Source organism: Sciurus carolinensis, chromosome 12 (assembly GCF_902686445.1).
Source record: "Sciurus carolinensis chromosome 12, mSciCar1.2, whole genome shotgun sequence".
In the NCBI taxonomy this organism is placed as follows: domain Eukaryota; kingdom Metazoa; phylum Chordata; class Mammalia; order Rodentia; family Sciuridae; genus Sciurus; species Sciurus carolinensis.
Genome location: NC_062224.1, coordinates 34,863,120 through 34,879,951, shown reverse-complemented (window position 1 = coordinate 34,879,951; position 16,832 = coordinate 34,863,120). Strand labels below are relative to the sequence as shown.

Sequence of the window (16,832 nt, the reverse complement as noted above, 5' to 3'; positions counted from 1 at the left end):
TGCTCCCCGTATTTGGTCTTTTAACTGTCAATTGGTGCGATCATTTAATATCTACATTTGCTCTTTCATCTCATCATTCTATGCCTGCATCTGCTCCTCATTTGCTTCCCTGATTCTTTTAAATATGTACATTCTGAACTCCCTTTCTGACATTTCTTCTGCCATGCTGTCATTGGGTTTTATTGATATAGCATCTAGGTTTGTTTGGGACATTTTCTTCCCTTGTTTTCTCATATTGGCCAGGTATCAGTGGGACTCTGAGATATTGCAGATTTCCTCTATTGGCTTATAGTGTCCCTGTAGATTTCCAGTATATCACCTCCCAGACTTCAGTAGCCTGAAGTCTTGGAGGAACTTGATAATGCAGTGCTTCCAAAGAAAGCTGCCCCTAGCCCACTTCTTGGTTCAGAGCTGGGGGTTGGCTCTGTGCGGGAAAGCTCTCACTGGGTGGGCCTGCTCTGTGAAGATGGCTGTGGACCTGGCCTGCTCCCTGAGGGAGCAGGGCTGCTCGGGAAAGCCTCTCACCATCCTGCCCTTGTCCGAGAAGCTGCCCACTATCCCGGTCTGCCACCCAGTTGGAGCTGCACCCAGTGGGTGAGACTCACCCAGCAGTTCTGTGTTGGTCAGAGTCTCTCAATTCCTCCTCTTCCTGAATCCTGAGTTCTGGAGTGACGGGAGATGCAGTCAACCTCTAGTCCACCATCTTCACTTTGTCACCTGTTGATGTTTGACTTAATGTAATATGGTACTGAAGAACAAGCTTTCAGATACACAGACAACTCTATTTTAATCTCAGTTGACTGTCTTGAAATAAATTATACAGTATTTACATGGGCAAATATGTTATATTGAGTTAAGTGAAGAGAGTTGGTAGTTACTGCCTATGGAAAGCAGCTCGGGTATCAGATTCTTCAAACACATCATCGTTTTCAATCTCCAAAGTGTCTCCCAAGATGGGGGGAATGTCATGAGACTCCCAGGTTTGCCACTCCCTAATAGCTTATGGGCAGAACTGAGAGTTGAGTCCAAAGCACTTCAGAGGCAGAGGTTTTCCACTGTGTCTTGTTGCCAGGACAGAAGCCCTATGAGAACAAGAACTCAGTCCTCCATTGCAGGGTGACCGCCCATCAGCAGGGGCATTGTGACAGGCAAGGAGCCCTGTGGTCTTGATGAGGCCTCCCAGTGCCTCTGGGGCATGCATACATCAACCTCAGTAGCTATTTCACACTTCTCTGTCTCATCGTGTGGTCCTACCAATGCTCCCGGAGCCACGGGAGGCAAGGGCTCTGATTGGGCCTGCAGGCCCAGTATTGTTCTTCCCTTCTCGCCACTGCAGGCCTGAGACTATCTCCTGCAGAAGACCCTGCCACTGCCATTGTGCCTGCAGACTTTTCCACCACCCCAGCACCATGTGCTCAGTGTTATTTGTGGTGCTGTTGGCTCATCCTCAAGCTCAGCCTGCAACCAGCTGAGAAGTTTGCTCATGTCAATGCTTCTCAGACCACAAGCCATGTTTGTTGTTCCCAATGCCTTTGAAAGCTCTTCTCTCACCATCTCCCCTTCTGTTCAGCCACATGGTCTTCCAGACTTCCAGCAGTAGACTTGTCTGCAGATAGTTCTGGCTCCTGGCAATCCCTGTCTTTGTGAGGATGGCCTGTTACCAAGTTAACATGGCACTTAGTGAGTGCTGCCATGCTGCCTCCTGGTGGAGAAAGTGGAAGCTGAGCGCAGCCCCCAGCCTCTAGGTTAGCGATGGAGACCCTCTGCTTCCTCACCCAGGGTTTGCATACCTGATAGACTGAGCTCCCGTGTGGAAAGGTGACATGCTATGTATGTAGTAACTACTGCCTGGGCTGAAGAGGGCTCTGATGTATAGTTTGGGGGAGGGTAACAGTGTAGTATGTGTTTACCCCAGCCTCCCTCTTTCCACTCGATGACTGTGGTGTGAAGGTGTCAGGAATCTCCCTCGAAGTCTGCAGGACTCTGGTTAAGGTTTATGACCATCTCAGTCTTTTCAGACACCCAGGGTCAGGAGTTCTGGAGTTCCAATTCTTGTCATCCTCCTGGGCCTGAAGTTTGCCCCGGGATAGCTCTGAGGTGCAGGAGGTGATGTGTGCTGTTCCTGCACACAGGAAGTGGTGGCAGCAGCCAGGAGGGTAGGCCCAGGGAAGACAGTGGGTCTTGTGGAAGATGGGGCAGGGGATGGGGAGACTGGAGGAAGCCATGTTAACTCATGAGTGAGATGTCAGGAGTACGGTCACTAAGAAGAACATTAAACCTCAGTTTACTTCCTGGTTTTCACTTTGATATGTCAAACAGGAAGGCATTTCAGTGGACCATGCCAGAATTCTTAACTGAGTGTGTCAGACAGGGTTCTTCAGAGAAACAGAACAAGTAGGGCACATGCAGACAATTGAGAGGGGACTTAATAGGGGAATTGGCTCCCATGATATGCCATCCCTGAGCTAGAGAATGGGGAAAGCTGATGGTGTCACATGCAGACTTGAGGCTGAAGCCCTGGGAAGCTGGAGTTGGAAAACTGACCACAGGAAGATGATGCCCCATGATGGACAGGGGCAGACCCTCCTTAGTCCTTGCCTCAAACTGCCTTCTCAGAATTCCCAGAAGTAGTGCATCTCCAGCTCTCCAGGTACCCCTGAGTCCATTAGACACCTGGAGTCAGCTATTGCAGTTAGCTAAGTCCCAATAGATGCTGTGTGATAGGCTGCATGCACACCCTACTCTGAGCCCAGAGCTCAGGCCTGGCTCTGTCAGGTCTGCAGTCAGCTCACAGTGGGACCACCATCAAGATGACTGTTGACTATCAGGCACAGTCCACAGCTTGGGCCCCAGACCTTCCCTTCCCAAGTTGTCTTTGCTGGCCTTCACATTCCCAGCCTCTCCTTTCATGATCAGTCCTGTTTTTAAGCCAGTTCCTCCTCTGACTTCTCATTCAACTCTTCCTCTCCATCGTCATCACCACATTGCCTTTTGTGGAGACTCTGTCACATGCCAGGGACTTTCAAGAAGTCTTAACCCATTACTTCAGTTCATTCTCGTTGAGATTCTGTGAGGTTTGTCCTTCATTTATTCCCATTTTATTGATGAATCACTAATGCTGCTGAGCAAAGTCAAGGTAACATAGCAAATGAGAGGTGATGGGGGACTTGAACCTACATTTCTTGGACTCCACCAGTTGCTTCCTTGTGATGCTATTCCCATGACTCAGTCATTCTCAGGGTGGTGACAATCTTCCTGGATCTGGCCCCTGCCCTGCTGGCCTGCATTTCTCCCTCTACATTGTATTTTAGTTAACTTTGTGTTGTTGTGACCAAAATACCTGACAGGACCAACAAAGAAGAGGGCAAGTCTGTTTTGGCTCAGGGTTCCAGAGGTTCATTCCATGGCCAGCTGAGTCCACTGCTCTGGGCCCCAGGTGAGGCAGCACATCATTGGGGAAGGGCCAGTGCAGGAAGGCTGCTCAGCTCTTGTGTGGTCAGGAAGCAAGTTGGAGAAGAAGGGACCAGAAGAACTACCCTTCCAGGACACACCCAGTGACCCACCTCAGCCACACTCCATCTGCCTATGGTTTCCACCAAGTAAAAATACGAGGGACTGATTAGGCCACAGTTTTTGCAGGCCAATCACTTTACCTCTGAACACTCCTGCATTGGCAGGGGCTTTGAGGGGATTCATCCATCCAAACCATCACACCTTGAAAGCATTTTCCCGGTTTTTGTGGAGACAGAGTCTCCAGAGTCTACAGAGTAGACTCTTGCATGGTGATCTGGTCAAGGAGTATCTTCACACACCATTTGATCCAAACCAAAACCCACAGAAGATGGGCTTCTTTCAGAGGTCCCTCCAGCTACCTGGGGTTCCTGCACTGAACATGTTACAGGGATCAACTTTCTTTTTAACCCCTGCCTCTCACACATGTGAGCCGCAGCCTTGTTCCCTCTTGTAAAACATGACTGTCCAGATCCTCTGTCTCCACTGCTTGGTACTTTGGTTTCTACCACAGACATGTGGTACTAAGGAGGACCCAAGGGTAAGTGGGGAACACAACCATGAGCCAGCCATCCCATGTCTGTCCTTCAGAGGCAACTGTCATGAGCCAGAGCAGGTAGCTGTCTTTGTTTTCATGAAATAGCTGTTTTTACTCCTGCTCCACAAATTTAGGGACATAATGACTAAGAGACATGCTGGTACCTGGCATTGACTGGGAGTTCCACATTCTCCTTTGTCCATCCAGCTCCAGCTTCTCTCCTTTGCAGTGATACATTCTGGGGATAAAACATGCTGTGACCTCGAGCACCTCAGTTTTGTAATGGCAGAGTGACTCCCAAGCTCACACAACAGGCACCTGTGCCTGTGCCCTCTGGTATCCTGGCAGACCTCATCTCACTGCTGTGACCCTCACTTACCAGGGTATCCACAGCTCCCAAGGTCTTCCTGGGCAATGGCAGACCTGTTCCCAGTAGTTCTTAGGTTTCAGGTCTTTGGTTTGCATTAGAGGCATGAATGAGGAGATTTTCCAGTTTGGGGGTTGTAAACTTGTCCTAGGAGCAAACTACCATCTTCCAAAAGATGTCTTTTCTAGAGACTATCATTCAATTTCCAGATTATCTACATACAGTCTTAACTGGTGTGTGTGTGTGTGTGTGTGTGTGTGTGTGTGTGTGCATCTACATGTGTCAATCCTCTTGGCCTGGACTGTTCTATGTACCTGTGAGCGATGCTGCTGGAGAAGGTTTCTGAAGAATTACTGCAGCTGTGGAGCTGTGCTGGAAGACTCCCAGAGACCTGTTGCTGCAGTGTGCAGTTCTCAGGTGGTGGGAATAGGGAGATGAAAAACAGGGACACTTCTGCTCATCCCCTGGACTCCTGGACAGTCCTGCCCAGGGCTGAGGAACAGGGATACTACTGCTCATCCTCTGGATCTTGGACAGTCTGCCCAGGGCTGGGGAACAGGAAACTTCTGCTCATCCCCTAAACTCCCTGCCAGTCTTGCCTAGGGCAGCACTTTTCATTAAGAATGTATGATAAGAAAACTGAGGCCGCAGGAGAGACTCTTTGAGGTCCTTGGGAGAGGCAGATCCCTGAACAACATCCCAGTCCACCTCCTGTGGGTCAGGTGGGTCCTCTTTGCTTATCCTTGCAGCACCTAGCCTAGGGCAGTGTGGTGAGGCTGTTACAAGAAATATTGCTTCCTTGGGTGACCTTGACCCATGGTGGGGAGGAGGGAGTCCATGGTTTGTCCAGGAGTAGTTTGCTGTGCTCTCAGGTCCTGCCAGAGCTGGGCATCATGGGCAAAAGCCTCCTGCCACTGAGGAGGAAAGATCTCTTCATATGGGACTCTGGACAACTTGAAGAGCTGAGAACTACCTTGAGTTAAAACAAGAGCCAGAGGGATCAAAAGACAGAGGCAGAGCCAGGGAAAATGGTTCACCCGGCTTCCCTTCTCACTTAGTCCTCACTAGTCCTGAGATGTGGGCACTGCCATTGCCTTGAAGGACTCGTGAACACTGCCAGGGAGGAATGGCATGCTCTCTGCCACTTGGTGTGGCCGCTGGAGAGCCTGTGACCAGGACTGATGGGAGTGCTTCCAGCTGTGGTCCTACAGGAAGAGGCCTGAGCAGGACAGTTCCAGTCAGTCTCTGCCTCCTGCCTGCAGGGACATGTGGGAAAGAGCAGGAGGAGGGGTGGGGGAGAGGGAAAGGAGGCAGAGAGAGAAGGTGCCAGCACTCGCCTGAGCCAGGCATGGTCTGTCCTCTGTGCCCTTCCAGGTGCTTCTCTCCATGCTCCCCAAACACCCACTGAGGCTTCCACATTGTGCCTGCTGCCTGCAAAGTGTGAGCACTCTGAGGACAGGGTGGCCTTGTTTGTCCTGTGTCTTCCACCACCCAGGAATGACCAGTCCAGAATGAGTTGCACAGAGGCCTGGGTCTCTGAAGTAGGCACAGCCCTGTTTTCTTTGGGAAGAGGAAGGTGAGTAAATGAGATGCAGGGAGGAGAGTTTGTGAGGAAAGTTGGGCATTGTCATGCTCACCTGGAGTAGTTGCGGCCCAGGACCAGCAGCCTGCCAGGCTCTGAACCCAGAGTGAGCTCTCATTAGCATTCAGAGGGGAAGTGACCACAGGGGACACATCCAGAACATGAGAGGAGACAGACTGTGCTTTAATTGTGACCTGGACTTTTAAACAAATTCTTTTCTTGGCTAGTCTGAGTCTGAGAGAAAACAGTTTGTGTTAGCTCTGCAGCCAGCAATTGGGTCCACAGGGTCATGTACAGCTGTGCACACATCTGGCACACAGGTGTGGGTTGAGTGTGCCTCTAACACTGTGACTGGGTGAGGGTGTCGGGTGCACCTTGAACTCTGTACCTAGGCAGTGAGGTGAGTGTGATCTGGCTCAGGAGCAGAACCAGCAAAGGGAACACAGGCAGTCCTCCATTCTGAAAACCCAGGTCTGGTCCCTTCCATTCTGTGCTCCCCAGGACCTGCAACCACTGCAAGACCCTAGCAGGCAGGCCCCACCCCTTCCTCTAGCACTCCTGAGTCAACATGGTGGACTTCCTTTGTTGATCTCACTCCAACCCTCCTTCAACTTGGGAGACCTTTTTGGAGTGGGGATGAAATTAAAAGGGAAGAAGAGGAGGAGCTTAACAGACTGGGAGTAAAAACAAGCCCAGTTGCTACCATCTGCACTGTGGGTCCTGGGGTGCCAGGCAGTTCCCTGGGCATGTTGGCCTCCTGTCTGATTAGCAGCCCATGTCAGGGGAGAGAGGAGAAGCAGGGCTTGGAACAAAGTGACTTTGACCAGTTCTTGGAAAAGCACTGATTGTTTTGCTCAGGTTAGCAAGCAGTAACTGAGGACTTGGGCCCAAGGATGAATTGAGCAGACTGAGCACAGCACAGCTCCCTGCAAGGGATGAGGGATGGAAAGACTGGTAGGTTCAGGGGCTCAGACTCAGAGAAAGTCCTGGGCAGTTGGGGGAAGGCGAGGGCCAGAAAGGTCTCTGGTGGCCTGGATCTCTGGTTTGGGGACTCTAGCCCACCTGCTGAAAGAGCAGTTCCCATGTGTGGCCCTCCCAGCTTTCCCTCTGAGAGGCAGAGGGGAGGCATAGTGAGATAGGTACTCCTGAGGTGCTCCTGTGGCCAGGGCAGACAGGACAGGTAGTGACTCAAGGTCCTGACAAGGTAGAAGCCTGTTGGCCTGTCCTGGGAGCTGTTCCCCATTGTGGCCAATGCAGCAATTTTGCGCCCTCCCCAATCCCTGCTTCCTTCACTCCAGGGCTCCTGCCATTCTGTGTCCTGCCTCCTACTTCCTCTTCACTGGACCCCAGCTCTTTCACAGTTCCAGGAAGCTTCCCAGATAAAGATACAGGCACAAGTGTGGACCTGCCTCACAAGCTGGCACAATTTTGTGGCTGGGAAGGGACTATGCCTCGTGATTCTTCAGATGTACACGGCTTCACCTCTTTTGTGTTCATGGGACCTTGCCTTGTCTTGTTATTGTGGCATTTCCTGAAGACATCCCCGCGGGACCATGCTCTGTATCTGTTCATTGCCCTTTGTTCACTGTTTCTTCTGCAGGCAGGGCAGGGGTCTGTGCCATGGGTTTGTCTGTGTCCTCCTGTGCCTGGCATGTTGCAGACAATGGACACTTACTGGTCTCTGTGTGAATGCTGTGGGCTGTGGTTCTTTCCCTCCCCTCCTGTGGACAGAGGTGTGGCTTGTGGCAGGACACACAGCAGAAGTGTCTGAGTGGAGGAAGGGATGGTGGGAAGAGCGACAGTTGAGTGAACCTGCAGAACCTGGGAAGGGGCTGGCCCACTCAGCTCACTGTGTGTTGGCAGGTTGTGGGAAGATGCATACTGAGCCCCTTCTGAGGGGACTTACTGTTGGAGCAAGCCACTGCACAGGGAGCCACCTCATTCTGTGTTGGTGGCACAGAGAGATGTGCAGGTTCATGCACTCACCTGGGCCATTCTGTCCTCACATCACCTGACCTGTACATGTCCATCCACTCCTCTTTCATGTGGGGACAGACAGGGATTGATTTTCTCTGAATCCCCACCACCGTTGTGCTACAACTTTAGAAAACTCTTTAGTTTGGAAATAGTAAAACAGACACTGCAACAAATGAACCCAGAGGTGGCATCAGGACATGTTAGTGCTTATCCCAGAGGTTCGACAGATGGAACCATGGTGTTCATCAGGCCTTTAAAAAAGAATAAAACTCCCACAGACCTGCTTTAAATATTAGGTCTTTCATAGGTCACCAGGGATGGCTATTGATCAGAGTGACCAGGAAGAGACTGAATAACTCAGATTTAAAGTCGGCCGCAGGGCAGGCATCCTGATCCAGGTCTGGAAGGCCTTGTGCTGCTGACCTGAGGGTGGCATGGGCCACTCAGACCTCACTCACAGTGCTGTCCTTCCTCTCTCCCTGCTGTCAGACTGTTTGCTGTCAAAAGTAGGGACTGCTTTGAGGCTGTTGCTCCCAACAAGTTTGTTATGCAAACCCAGAAGAACCTGTATCACCTGAGATGCTTCTGCTGCTGTGCCTGCAAGTGGTAGCATCAGAAGGATGATGAGTTAGTCATGAAGGAGGGGCAACTGCTCTGCAAAGGGAACTAAGAGAAGGAGTGGGAGCTGCTCAGCCTGGTGAGCCCTGCAGCCTCAGACTCAGGTGAGTGCTGTGTAGTGCACAGGGCTGCAGGAAGGTGCAGTGCAGCCAGGTGGCATCTCAGCACTCCCTTCTGGAGGACCCTGGACAGCCATGCTCCCTGGCCAGTGCTTCTGTGTGTTCCAGAAACTTCCCTTGTAAGCTTGGAGTCACCTCTCATCAGTCAGCTCATGCCTGGAACATGCTGTGTAACAAGTAACTCCTAGATCCCATGGCATGTGGTCACAGTGCTCAATCCTAAGTTCTGAAGTTCCAGAGTTAACAGGAGCAACTGCTTTGAATTGAAGATCTTCAGGTCGGCTGGAGTCTGCTGGTCTCAGCTGAGCTTAGAGCAAGGTGCAGATGAGGTTTAGGTCCTGCTCTGTGTGGTTTTCTTCTGGGGACCAGGTAGAGGACTGGCAGGTACAGGGTATTGTGATGGACTGACAGATCTGGCTCCATGAGAATGTTATAGGCCAGACTCTAAGGGACATGACTAAACAGACTCCATTTTGCTCTGAGACTCCATGTTATGTAGGAAATAAGCTTCTCCCATGGGAACAACCCACCTCTGTACCCATAATCAGTTACTTGGTGTGACATGTTTAATAATATACAATGGCGACTCCTATGTAGTAAAAATTACTCTCCTTTGACCTCTATTGCTCTTAACCAATGTACCATTTAAATGGTAATTGTGTGGATGTTAGCAACCATTCTTTAGTTTGTACCTAGGTAAGGGTCAGTTTGACTCATTTCCCCCTCTGTAAATGATCTTATGATGTTAGTTTGTAATTTTGAATCATAGCAACAAACACTTATGATTGATGTGATTTTTGGTATAATAACCTCTACAACCTGTGGTCGGGGCTATTCTCCCAATAGCCATTTTTTGGGGGCATTGTGTGAGACAGTCAGCTGGCCAGCTTAATAAAGACTCTCAAATTTGGACTTCTCATTGGTGATTAGTCTGTTCTTAAGTTGCACCCCATAACAGGTATGACCTGAAAATGGCAGAAGTGTGGGCAGCATGTCCAGCCCCATGTCACCTCTAAAAAGCTCCTGTGGCCAAAGCAGACTAGAGACAAAAACTGAAGTGGCAGTAAGGGACCCTTGCTGGTCTGAAGCATGACTCTGCATGATGTGCTGGAACTGGTAGTGCAGAGGGACAGTGGGGCCTGTGGAAAGGGACAGTGAGGCCTGTGTAGAGGGGCACTGTGACCTGCTCTGAGCCTCTCCTGTCTGTCAGTGGGAGGGCTGGCAACTGTGAATCGGGTCAGAGCGCATTTCTCCTTCACTGACCAACAAGCCCTCATCCCACTGCCTCCAGGGCAGGGAAATGAGGACACGGGAACTAGGGACTACAGAGCAGCAGCCAGAGAAAGATCTGGAGTGGAAACTGGACAAGCAGGGCATGTGCTCAGTGTGCCGCCCCTCAGGACAGTGACCACCCTCCAGAGTCCAGGAGCTCCCATGAGCTGGTATTCCTGTGCATTGGCTACATCTAGCTTCGTGATTCCATAATCCCAACCCTAGCATGTGTGCTTGCACCTGTGTCCCCACCACCCATCTCTGGCCTCTCTGAAACCTGTTCATTTTCACCTGCCCTGTACCACGTGGGACTCCAGCTCTTATCAGTAAACCCCCACTCCTGCCAGATCTTCAGGTCTCTCCCTGTATTCTTGCCCCTAGAGCCCACCCCACCAGGAAAACCTCTGTCCCCACCAGGAAAGCCTCTGTTCCCACATGGGCCAGCAGCCTCCACTTCTGCCCAACAGTTCTTTCACATTGCAGCTGCTGTGGCAGCTCATCATTCTCGCTAGTGTGTGAAGCCTCAAGAGGGCCAGCCTGTGCCTTATTTGCCACTGTATGCTCAGGGATCAGTCCAAGTCTGGACCCTAAGGTGCCAGATATGCTCTTTCCTAAAGAAGGAAAAAGCCCAGGCAGTAGGAGCATGGTGCTTGGGTCCACAACCAGAGCCCTGGAGACTGGCATGTGGGCACCTCATCTGGCCACACTTTCATCTGACCCTGGGAGGCTTCCTGAATGTGCAGTTCCATTCCAGGGCTGTGAGGGTGGCCATGTGCACCCTGCCCCCTCCCCCACATCAGGCTTCATTTCGGGGAATGAAGGAAGCTGCTGGGGATAACCTGGCGTTCTCCAGTGCTGGTACCCAGCACTAGCTGGTGGGGCCTGGACTTCACTTCAAGGTGCTGCTCATTGCTTGCTGCCTTGCTGGTGCCTGGAGAGCTCCTGCTGGACCTGGTGGTCCCAAGTGTTCTAGGTTTGTCTCAATTTGAGGGAAATATCTCCTAACTGGGAACATGGGCACAAGCATAGTCATAGTCTCCTGGGGAGACAGAGCCATTCTAAATTGAGCTGTTTGGAGTCTACTTGAACCAGGTCAGCTCAACTATCTTACTCGCCAGGTGTCTTGCTTGCTGTGCCGTCTCCCCAGAGTGATGCAAAATCATCCCAAAGGGCTTGGGGCCATGGTGGCCAGATGCCAATGTGGACTTATAGGAACGTGCACACCAGAAGGCCACAGCAAACCTTCTAGGGACATTAGCCCTGGCCAGGCCATCCTCTGGACACAGGGCTGTGAGACTTGACTGCTGAGCTCTTCAGTGGACTCATTTCAAAGCTTTGCAGATTTTCACTGAATTGCAGTAAGGGTGCTTGTACTGCTGCCTCCCCTCAAAAATGACAAAGACAGAGCTGAGGCACAGAAACAGATAGAATCATGGGGTCTGGAGCCGGGGCTGCTGCAGCACTTTCCCAACCATATTACAGCAGTTCCTCCCACACTGACTCCCTGGAGCCTTCCACTTCATTTATTCACGCACTCCTCCAGGAGATGCATCTTGAGTGCTTGCTGTATGCACATGGAACCTCAGCATGACAAGGATGGGTTAGGGTGGGGCAGTCTCAAGTCATGTCTGAGGAAGGAAGTGTTGAGGCTCAGGCAAAAAGTAAAGATGAAGTGAAGTCAGATCATGCCAACACATTTCCTGACTTTAGGGAAGTCATGCATTCAGCCATTGGACTAGACCTTCCTGGTCCTTGCACTATGGATGGACAGGTTTGAGGAGGCCAATCCTGCTCCACACAGGGAAACTGGGAATGTCACTCAGCTTAAGTGACTGGGCATGGGCACTGGCAGGTGGGAGGGAGGTGACTCTGGAAGAGCCCTGTTTTTTCTTTCAGCACTAAAAGTCCAGGACAGACAGTGCCTCATGTGAGGGCTGAATAGAAAGCAAACAGTTTTAGGATTTGTCCAGGACAAATTCAGTTCCCCACTGGTCTCTGTCCTGAGTGCCTGACAGATGACAGTGCTGATAAATGTTTGTGGAGTGTCTTGTCATCTTTAAAGTTCTTATCATTGTCACGCCACCTGCAATTCCCCTCAGTGTTTGACAAGGATTCCGCTGAGCAATAAAGGTGTTTGCAAAGTCTCATCATACTGGGAATTTGGTTGCGGACTTTCCTTCCTTGGTCGCTTAATATGTGTAGGTTTACTATTAATATTTTATGTGTTTTCCCTGAAAAAAGGGGTCTTAACAGAACCAGGGTTAAAACATAAACACCAGACTTCTAACAGTGATTTCAGATTTAGTCATTTGTAATGAAACTTTGAGTAACCAAGAATGTTATGAGAAAATACAAAAATAGATTCTAGCTGCTGATCCCCTGTTGACTACTCTCGATGACCTGAAGTATGTAGGCAAATACCTCCAACCCCATCATGAGTGATTAACAGGAACAGAAGAAATAAAGAAAATAGAGTTCCTACAGTTAAAATACCTTATGACAATGCTTATTTAATTAATGGAAAGCCATGACATCCTTACAGAGGGATGCCTCTTAAGCCCCTGGATATAGACCCTCCTTTATCTCCCACAGGATATTTAGATATAAAATCAGGACATGTTATAATCTGGTTTGAAAGTATACATACAAGAGTGCAAGATATTCCATTTCTTAAAGATTAGGGTTTACTAAATGCTGTAATATTATTGGCCACCTATCTCCCAGAGAAAAAGTTCCTCAATGTTAAGTTCACACAGTAGAAGATGATGTCATATTATTGTTAGCTTAAACTGTCTAGCACTTATTAACCACAGCAGTAGCCACACAAATGACATTTACTCAACCCTGCTGAACTTGCTTTAACCTTTAAGATTAGTTAAGCAATATTAATATTTCCTATTGGCTAGTTACAGGTTATCACGAGTAAGCAATTACTAAAAATAATTAGAATACTTCATTGCCTGGTCTAGTAATGATGATACAAGATATTTTTGTTATTTTTCCTTGTGATCTTTTTTCTGTTCTGGAAAAACATGTGTAACTGTCAACCTTTTAGTGTATAAAAAGCTGGCTGGGAAAAATAAAATTTAGAACTTAGCATCCATTCCTTGAATTTGTGTTGCTTTGTTCTCCACCTCACCGATGCCTACTCCATCACCTGTGACCACTACGACCCCTGCTAGGGTTGGACCGCTGGCATATCATGACTTGGTTGAAGACACAGAAGGTAGGTTTATTGGATTTGCAGATGACACTATCCTGGTAGGAAGTGCTGGTGTGACAGCTGACACTTAACTTTCAGAAGGACTCCAACAAGCTCACAGAACACACTGGCAAGATGGAATCTCATCATCAGATCCCAAATTCAATTGTAATTGTATAAACTGGGGATTGTTCTAAGGGAATTCCCTGTCAGGCTCTAGTTGATAAGAGTCAATAGGATTCAAAAGAGACATATAGAGCACTCACAGAATCAGTGTCCCTAACATGATTGTAGTTGTGGGTTTGCTGTGTGTTGGTCAGAGCACATTTAGAATACTTGGGTTGGTTTTCAATGATGCATTTTAGAAGGTCTATGATCACCTAGAGAGAGTTCCAGGGAGAGTAATTGGCTTGTTAAATGACCACTAGCAAACTCGGTATAATTAGGTTCATAAAAGCAATATAATTAGGTTCATAAAAGGGAGGCCCAAGAGTTGTGTCCAAGGCTGTAGAGCAGTGCTGAGGGTGAAGTGGCATATGATGGTCAGCAGAGGCATGTCAGAGGGTGCAGATTGGCCTGCGGCATGTGAAGTGAATTTGCTGGTCCCACACGTTTCAACTGTAGTTGGTGAAAGACTGCATCTGTGACACCCTGGGCAGCTTTACTCCAGGGCTCTAGATTCATGGTTTCACAGCCACATGGAGCTCTGTGTGGAAGGTTACAGCTGCTGGCCACACTTTTCTGACAAGGTCTGGTCTCTCCTGTCCTGTCCTGCTTTGCCAGTGGCCTGGGAATAGCAGCCCAGTAGATAGATGGAATAAGTGGCCAGCAGTGGACCATTTTTTTTGGCTCACTGGGCAGTGTGGACACCAGGTGTCCAGGAGAACTGCAGGGTCTTACAGTGGGTGGGTGGGTGGGTGCCTGGGAGGTGATCTAATTCACACTGTGCCAGAGGCTCCATCTCTTTGTGGGTATCTCATTTGTGGGTAGCTAAAAACAGGAACAAACTGAGGTGCTTTGCCTGAGTCCCACCTCTCCAGTTGACACACATGCTGATCCAGATGTGTGGATCCCAAGTGCCAAGTGATCCTATGGCACACAGACACAGCATGATGCTAATAATGATAGCAATGGCACTATTCACTTCTGTGAGATCTTACACTGGTGTTGTCATCCATCCAGGACCCACACCTCTTTGCATTTGGTTAGTGGTTACTTTTGAGATCCTTTCCTGCTCTGGGAACCACTTGGTAGAATCCCATCCTGTTCCCCACTCCAGCAGAGTTTTGCCTCTTTTCCCTTTTCACACTTCTCTTCACTGGGTCCCTGTGGTCCTGTTGTTTGTTTGGGGTTTGTCTGCTTGGGAATCTTCCTTGCTGAAGATCACTGTGCCTTTTAGGGTGTGCCTGGGACTTCTTAAGTGTGTAGGCTCTTCCCAGTGCCCAGTCTTTCATGGAGGGTTTTCCCAGAGGTGGCTGGCTCTGCTCTGGGTTGCAGTGGTTGGTGCTGCAGGCTTGGGATGCAGCTCTCCCTGGGCTCAGCCTGGTTCTTGTGTGAACCAATGAACTGTGTCCTGTTCGTGCAAGCTCGTAAAGTCCTTGCAAGCTTTGACTTTGAGACTTTGCTCACTGGAGCCAAAAGGAGACTGCTTACACATGTTGAGGTCTCTAATCCCTGAGGATTTCCCAGGGAAGTGGGGTGCTGCTTCTTCTGTAGGCCCTGAGGCCTCTCCTGCTGCCCTAGCTACCTGGTCTTCCTTGGTCATATTCCACTAGCACTGGCTTCTAGGCTCTCATCTGAATTCCTTCTGCAGCCTCAGCTATTCCTTACAGGTGAATTTCTTTCAACCTGTGTTGAAGCTCTTCTTGTTTCCCAAAAACATGACTTGAGAGGCAGTGGGTACATCAGGAGACCTGGAAATACCTGACAGCCCCTGGGACTTACCCTCATGGTCATGAACTGCACAACAGGTGGCATGGGCAGGCCTTCTCTACACTGCAGTGACCCAGAGGCCATGGTATGTGGTCATGGGAGAGGTCTGAGGGTGAGCCTAATCCCCAGGTACAAGCCATGAATTCCTTGGGCAAGAATGTCCCCTCTCCAGCACTCTCTCTCCTAGTCAGTGGGAACAGGTTGGAAATGCCTCCTCTGTGGGTAGCTGTAAGAAGGAGAAGAGGCTAAAGCTTGGGTGTTGCCAACCAAAGGCAGTCTCCATTGTCATTTCCTGCTGTGGGGCCTCCTACACCTCTAGGTAGCTGGAGACTCAAAGACCCATCATTCCACAAACATCTCTCCTCTCTGTGCTCTTCTCTCTCAGATGCCCCTACAGTGGCTGACCTGAGGCATCTCAGGGTGGGCCACCCCCCCCCGGAGGCAGACCTGTCATTTTGGGTGACTAGGATGTATGAACAGGGAAATGGGTGGATTCACAGCTTGGAGCTCTGCCTTTCAGAGGTATGCTCCAGATTCTGAGCATTCTAGCTTCTGTGGCATCTGGGACAGTCAATGCAGATGATCAGGAGGAGTAGTCCTGTAGATTTAATTGGGATTCCAGGTGAGAATGGGAAGGATTTAGGAAGCTTAACTGTGGTTCTTTGATGGAATGGGAAAGAGAATTACTGAGGTCATGATGTGAGTGCCTCTGAGTACTCAGGTGCTGTCTTACTTCTGAAAAAATTTTCCTGGCACAGACTGTCCTGGGGTGAACCTCTCTTGCCCCTGGTCTGTTTGGCTGTGTGTTCAGAGTCTCTGAGAATCCCATTTGAAGTGATTGAGACTCCTCTCCTGCAGCATGGTCTTTGAGTCTGTCAAGGACAACCCTTGTGAATGCAGTGCTCAGCTGGGCCACAGTCCCTCTATTTCTGAATAGACCTGCCAGCTCTACAGTCCTGCATGCCACTGACTGTCCTTCCAGGCAGCTGCCATACCAGCTTTCAGTTCAGCACAGATTTCTTACAGACATCTACACTGTGTCAGGCTCTGTGCTAAATGCTGTCTCTTAGTTGCAGAGAAAGTGAGGCAGACAGTGAATCCTGATCAGCACAACTGAGGATGTGCCTAAGGTCCAGATCCTAACATCAGAACAGTGTGCAGCTCTGTGCTATAAAGGGACTGATGTGGGAAATCAGACTTGCTGTTTTTCCCTTTAGGAAGCAAAGGGGTGAGCTCTTTCTTTTTAAAGTTTGAGTAGGTGTCAAAAGTACTCCAGTAAGGAGGGGGGCTAGAAAAGAATAGAGTTTACTTTATATTATGTAGAGGGGAGTGGAGGGAGGGAAGGGGCATGGGGGAAGGAATGATAGTAGAGTGAAACAGACATTATTACCACATGTGCATGTATGACTGCATGACCAATGTGATCCTGCAACATGTACGATCAGAAAAATGAGAGGTTAAACTCCATTTATGTGTGATTTATCAAAATGCATAAATGGATTGTACTACCATGTACAACTAATTTGAACAAATAAAAAATTAATTTAAAAAGGTACTCTGATAAACCTTATATTGATGAAGAAATGTATTTAAATCATATTTTATATTTTCTTCTAAAGCAGCACATTCAGAAGACTCTATAGCAACACTTGTCAGAAAATGTCATCTGCAGCTGAACAAAAAGCACATTGTATCTGCTGTACACTTTCATCCAT

General features: G+C 49.2%; 1 pseudogene; it reads left to right on the top strand.

Annotated features, from left to right (window-relative positions):
- Positions 1-466: 466 nt before the first annotated feature.
- LOC124961218 (LIM homeobox transcription factor 1-alpha-like) overlaps positions 467-16,832 on the top strand; it is a 34,663-nt pseudogene continuing 18,297 nt past the window's right edge.